We start from the raw sequence: 6,150 nt of genomic DNA on the forward strand, positions 1-6,150 counted from the left end.
GTACTGGTAGCTGTGTTGCCAGCAGGTCCAGGGAAGTGATTATTCCCCTCTATTCAACACTAATGAGGGCACATCTGTAGTAATGTGTTCAGTTTTGGGCTGCCCGCTACAGAAAGGATGTGAACAAATTGGAGAGAGTCCAGCAGAGGGCAACAAAAATGGTGAGGGGGCTGGGGCATATGATTTATGAGGAGAGGCTGAGGGAACGGCTTATTTATCCTAGAGAAGAGAAGACTCAGAGGGGATTTAATAGCAGCCTTCAACTACCTGAAGGGGGGATTAAAAGAGGACGGAGCTAGACTGTTCTCAGTAGTGGCAGATGGCAGAACGAGGAGCAATGGCCTGTTTTCAGCAAGGAAAGTTTTGGTTGGATATTGGGAATCTTCTCACTAGGAGGGTAGTAAAACGCTGAAACGGGTTATCCAGAGAGGTGGTGGACTTTCCATTCTTGGAGGTTTTTAAGACCTGGGTTGACAAAGCTTTGGCTGGGATGATCTAGTTGGGGATGGTTCTGCTCTGAACAAGGGTTGGACTAGATGACTTCCTGAGGTCCCTTCCAACACTAACGTTCTATGATTCTATGAAAGCCAAGAAACATTTGCACACTGGTGCAAGAAGGGTGGTAGTTTCCTTGTGTTATCAGAAGAGGTTGTCAGCGCTAGATGTAGTCCACACTAGGAAAATCTGATTCCTTGAAGAAGGAACAAGGGACATAAGAGGATGTGGGCTTTAGAGGATAGGCTGTACAACTAGTGTAAAAGCAGAAGTGACATCTGTGAATGCCAGGTGAAGGAGTTGGCTTAAGTGGTGCATACTTTGTCTTTGAAATGAGCAAAATCATGGAAGGAGAACATGGAGGGATGCTGAGCCTTTGATATAAGAACTTGGCATTTGCCACTTAGTATATTCCCTTTTCTTTTGAAATCTTACTCTGGCTATATAAAAAGCCATATCTGTCTACTTTAATTTTATGAGAGGAGCATCAGCAGTATTGGTAAACTTGCTTGTCCACATGACCATAGAAATAAGATGGTTGACTAACTTGACATACAATGTTCTAATTACAACATTTCACATTTACAGTGTTTATAAATTGACACCCTGTTTCAACTTTATGACGTCATAGTTTCAAGTTTACAGTGCTTGATCTGATGCGACACCATGCCAGCAAACAAGTTCATTGCGTTACTCACCGCCCTAGAGAATAGCTGTCCAAACTTCCTTGGATGCTTTCTTTAAGAAAGCAGACAAGACTCCAGAAGAACTTGCAGCCAAGACTTCTCAGAAGACTCCAGCCAAGAACCCTTCAAAAAGTCTAACTAAGAGCCTCTCAAAAAGTCCAGCAAAGTCATCTCAAAGTCCTTCCAAATCCATATGATTGCTATTTACAATATAAATACATGAATGTAGCTATATTACTCATCTGTAATTGATCCAAGTACAAAATTCTGGGGTATTTTTAGTGAAAATAAGATATGGGGCCTTCGTTCAGGAACCAATCCCCCATTTATAACGTTTTCTTATGGGAAAATTGGTTCAGAGTTACAATGTTTCAACTTAAGATGTGGGTTTCAGGAACCAATTGTCATAAGTCCAAGGAATGCCTGTATTGATTTCATGTAATCAAAGTTCCCTCTTTTACCACCTACATAAATTTGCCATGTCCAGTAGTCATCCTATTTCTAGGTGAAAGTTGCTTTGTACAGATGATACTTGTAAGAAGGCATGAACTAGTATATAGAGTAATTGGGTTATGTGCCTGAATCAAAATACTTATTTGACAATCCAGAAACCAGTTGTATGAATTCAGGTAGCAGACAATGAGAGAATATTTGTGTTTTTTAGTTCTTGAAATAAGAATTCCCTGAAAAAAATGACATTTAGATTATGGTAAAAACTGACAAGTCTCATCCATGCTATAGAATTCCTGACAAATCATGGGTGTGGATATGCAAGATGCCTTTTATGGAGTAATTTGACTTTGCTTTCTCACTACAGAGAATACCTACCATGGAAACAGTGTAAATCATTGTTCTGCACTAATTACCCCTCTGAAAGTGAGAAGCACCAGTGGTGTGCCTGCTTACCTAGTAGTTTAATCCCAGAATAGCTGTTTTCTTGTTGGCCAATTGCTGTGTTAGTGCCTATTACAGGTAGGTAGTTTTGGAGAACAAGTCTTGTATCCACTTATTTTGGAGTCACTCAAATAAAATTATTCTGTAAGAGCTGTTTGTGTCTACACTGTACGTGAGTTGCCCAGTAACACTTTCTAGTCTTATCTACAGGGAATATCCTGTGTTGCTGGCTAAGGAGGCCCCTGAACATGGCTTCAGTGCAGGTGTGGTTGAGGACTAAAACTGTTTAAAAGCAGTCTTTGACCTCGATTGCTAGTGTAGCAAACAAACTATATTGTGCATTTACATCCTCTTTAGCCATAGCATGGTTACAGTTACTGCAGACTTCCTTATTTCCTGCTTGTGGGGTTTTATCATGTATAAAAATATGGAGGGATATCCATTTAATTGTAAATTTGCTTTTTTTCTGAATAGTTATTGACATTTCATTTCTCATATGACTATGAGTGTGACCCTGTGTGGCTTTTGCTATTGCTGTCTCCACCTTCTTGCTTTAATTAAATCTATTCATTAATTAAATTTCTCTTTAGCACTGGACAACAATTTATAAACAAGCTGTTTTCATTTAACAAGGGGTACTTGGCTGACACCAGGGAAAGGTTCCCTGTCACGGCCTGATTTCAGCTTATGTTTGACACCCCTGCCATTATAGTGTGTATAATACATAGCCAGAAGTGTAATTTCTCATAGTTGGCTATAGGAACTTTGCTTCCAAGAAGCCTAAAATTGTGATGCATCTACCATGTTTGTGCTGTTGCATGCATTCTGGCATGTTTGTAAAACACTTAAGTCCTGGAAGGCTGATTTGTTTTTGGAAGAGTGTTTTAGGGCTTCAGAAACATTTTAGAATGGGTATCTGGGTAGAAATGTACAGGTCTGAAGTAATCTTGACCTACCTTATTTTATTTGTTTAGAAACTTAAGAATTATTAGTGTCTGTCATCCTGAGCTGAAAATAATATGTGAAAGCTATACAATTTCCTTTTGCCAAAATAATACTTTTAATTTTTAAAATGATATTTACTGCTTTAACATTTTTATTTCGGCTACATTTACAGCTCTGTAACAAATGCAAGAGACTTCTATATAATTAACTTGTATACAAACTTGCCAGCTACATGCTTCTTTTAGTATTGGAATGACTTCCCACACATGTGGAAATTGAACTTGAAGTATTAGATAACTTTTGCATGTATTGAACGTGATGTTGTAGTCAGGGTCTAATGAATGCTGGTACTAGCACTTGTCACTGAATCCACATCTGCTGCTGCACTGTGCTCCAGAACCTAAGCTTCCAGTTTTTTCGAGACTTCGCTAGCCGACATGCTTGTGAAATAAACGCCAAGATGTGAATGGTGTATAAAGCAGTACAGAGGTCTGCCAGAGTTTGTAAAGTCTAAGATGATAGCTTAGGTATGTGCACTGCCTCGTTCTTCTCAAAAGGGGTGTCAATTGTGAAACCTAAACATTGGAGTTTAAATGTCAGCAGCTTGTCTGCTGACTTAAGCAAAAACATTGGACTCTTACTACAGTGGTGCTTCACAGTAAGGGCAGAGGTCACCTGTGTGGACACTGCTTGCTTGGGGGGTTGGCTCATGATTGTGGAATGAGCATTGCAAACTCTGACATAGCCTCATCTACCAAATGTGAACTTTTGTGTAAATCAAATCATTCCAAAACGAGACACACCGACCGCTATACCTGCTTCTCCTGGAGAAATTTTGAGAGTGCCACATGACAGTATTAGTCCTATTGCTGAATGCACTACTGGAAAGCACTTGGAGTTACAGTTACAGTGAGTCTGGTAAAAGACCCTAGACCAGAATAGGATTGTGGGATTCTATTCTAAACTCCTTCCCACTCCTTGCCCAGATAACTAGACCCTTGCCTGCCCTTTCTGTCACCACCAAAACCTCCAGTTTCCTTCACAGCTCTCCTACAGTGTGGTTGTGTACTATCAATACAGTATTTGACATGAGGCTTCAGTAGAATTTCTGGTCTGTTGCATGAGTGCCATGTAAGGCAGAGATCTGTCACAACCCATATATTCCTTTTGATTTAAAATAAATAGGACTTTGACTGTGGAGAAAATGACAATGATATTAATGATTTTTTGCAATAAACTTACTTCCTATCAAAGGTAGATCTTGTGTGCTTTGCTTAACTTTTTCATAGCATCTGATACAGTAGGCTGTCACCTATAAAACCTGCCTTTCTGCATGAGAGAGTCTTTAAGGTGCCACCCAGCCCTAACTTGTATCTTGTTTAGTTAGCTGTGAACCCTAAAGATTTATTTATTACACATAAATAGCCATTTTATTGGGTTTCAGACGTGCCTAAGAAGAACCTTAACTTTTTCATCTGATGGTTTGTTGGCCTTGGCTTGGGTGATTTAAATGCTTAATTAAAAGCAGCTTTTTTTTAGATGTTGGAATTGACCACCTATTTCAAGGAATAAATTTATTAAAGTATTAAATTAATTTAAATAAAATTCTGCATGAATGAACTATCAAATCTTGGTGAGTTAAAGGATATTGCCTTTTTAATTGTATGGAGAAGTTAACTTCTGCATATGATTCAAGTTTTAAAAATGTTAGCGCAGGAAGTGACCTGTTTCAATCTGATATCAGCATTTGGTCCTCTGCATTTGGAGAGGAATTTACATGCATAGAGAAACCAGTGTGCAAAAAAAAATGCCTTTTGGTTTCAGTTTTAGCTAGCAGAATATCTTGGAAAACCAATTTCATGTTGAAAACTATTGTTTGCTTCTTCTAATCTATTTGGTGTGGACTCTCTTTTTTGGGGAGGGAGGTGTGTTGTTAAGTATTTATGTGCCTACTAAGTTCTGTCAGCATCTTACCCCCCTCCCTTCCCTCACCTCTCTCCCCCTCCCAAAAACCCCCCAAATGTTTGAAAATGTGGCCAGAACAGTTCCTCAGATAACTAACTGTAGTTAATAAGGTAGTATTTCAATTCTTAATACTTTTTAATGCTTAAATAGTTTTGTTAACTATCAGTTTAAAGTGTGTTTTTGATACAAATGCAAATAAAAACATTGTACAGTAAATAGAAAATATTGAACAATATATTAACATAACAGAAACTAATATGAATAAGTGTTAACCAATAACTGACTAAATGCATGTGTAGTACATTCTCTTCATAAGCAAAGAGTATGGGACATAGTGACTGCCCATCAGTGAGAACCAGCCTTTTCCATAGAAATCAGTTAAAGGATAAATACAGATCAGAATGAAAATTTGACTTAGCAATACTAATAGTTTTCCTGCTTATTCTGTCTAAATTGGTCCAGTTTCACTTCGGTAACACTGGTATCTGTCCAATGAAAAATGAACCATGTGTGAGTTTGGGTTTTTTGTTTTGTGTGTGTATGTTAAGTCTGAATCCATATTTCTGATATAGATTACAGTTGTCTGGGCTCATCTGGGTGGAGATTTTTGGTGGTATTTATCATTTTAACAAAAATAAGATCAAGACTCATGCATGTGCTGTCTCCAGAATATGGATTGAACTTCCATTGGTAGCTCTGCAGAAGCAGTTGAGAAACTCAAAGTTTTCAGAACTTGAATGATAGTCTGCCCCTCATTTGGGTTTGTTTTTTGCCTATAGAAGCCAAACTTGTTGTTACTAAAACCTGTTATTAATTTTGACTCAAAGTTCAGATTATAGCAAATAGCACTAGTTCCTGTTAGTTACAACGGGATATTTTAAAAGAAGAAAATTCTTCTCTGAGTACTTACTGTTAGGTATGTCTGGCTGTGGCTGTGGATTTGCCTCTAGCACTTGAAACTTTTTATTGCCCACAAGTCCAGCACACATGTAATGGTCCTCATAATGTTCCATAATGCAAGCATAAAGGATGGCTCTTTTTTCTTTATGCCCCATTTTTTTCTCTTAATTGCCTTGATTTAGAGTTACCACCTAATACAGACTTTTGGGCCTTTCAGAACTTTCTCTCTCTCTCTTTTACCCCCCCCCCCCCCCCCCCCCCCCCC

The sequence above is a fragment of the Gavialis gangeticus genome, unplaced genomic scaffold (assembly GCF_001723915.1).
Source record: "Gavialis gangeticus isolate Ggan-Ray unplaced genomic scaffold, GavGan_comp1, whole genome shotgun sequence".
NCBI lineage: Eukaryota > Metazoa > Chordata > Crocodylia > Gavialidae > Gavialis > Gavialis gangeticus.